This window comes from Egretta garzetta, unplaced genomic scaffold (assembly GCF_000687185.1).
Source record: "Egretta garzetta isolate BGI_Z169 unplaced genomic scaffold, ASM68718v1 scaffold490, whole genome shotgun sequence".
In the NCBI taxonomy this organism is placed as follows: Eukaryota; Metazoa; Chordata; class Aves; order Pelecaniformes; family Ardeidae; genus Egretta; species Egretta garzetta.
In genome coordinates this window covers 153035-153510 of record NW_009258278.1, presented here as the reverse complement: position 1 = coordinate 153510, position 476 = coordinate 153035, and the positions used below count along the sequence as shown (strand labels likewise).

General features: G+C 54.2%; 1 protein-coding gene across 1 annotated transcript in view; it reads right to left on the bottom strand.

Moving 5' to 3' along the window:
• GPATCH4 (G-patch domain containing 4) overlaps positions 1-476 on the bottom strand; it is an 11481-nt gene that overhangs the window by 9994 nt on the left and 1011 nt on the right. The gene's annotated exons all lie outside the window — the stretch shown is intronic.

The window sequence follows — 476 nt, the reverse complement described above, 5'->3', positions numbered from 1 at the left end:
GGGAAAGGCTGCGGTTGTCCTCCAGGGAGGGGGAAGGAATAAAGTGAAAATAAGTCCTTGACAGCAGAAATCTCTCCAAATCAATCAGCCAGATTCGCCACTACCTGCTGAGGAAATTGGTCCTTCCATTACCTTTTAAAAGGCATTAATTCTATTTATCGGAGAAAAATGAGAGGGAAGAGTCGGCAAGGAACACCTTGGGGCAATTCCTGGGGGAAGGAGGGAGACAACAGCGAGAGAGTGCAATTGTTCCTTGGCAAGAGGGCTTTTGAGCAGCGCCTTACTGAGGATTAGGGAGAGCTTTCTGGAGGGGATTAGCGTTTCACTAAAAAGCTCCCTTCTCGCCGGTCTTCAAAGCCGCCTTTTCCTCCCAAGCCTGGGCCGACCAAAGGTGAGACCCTAAAGCCAGGGCTGGAGCCATCGCCCCTCCAGGCTGCCCCGACCGCGGCCCCTTCCTCCTGCCGTCGCCGTCGGGG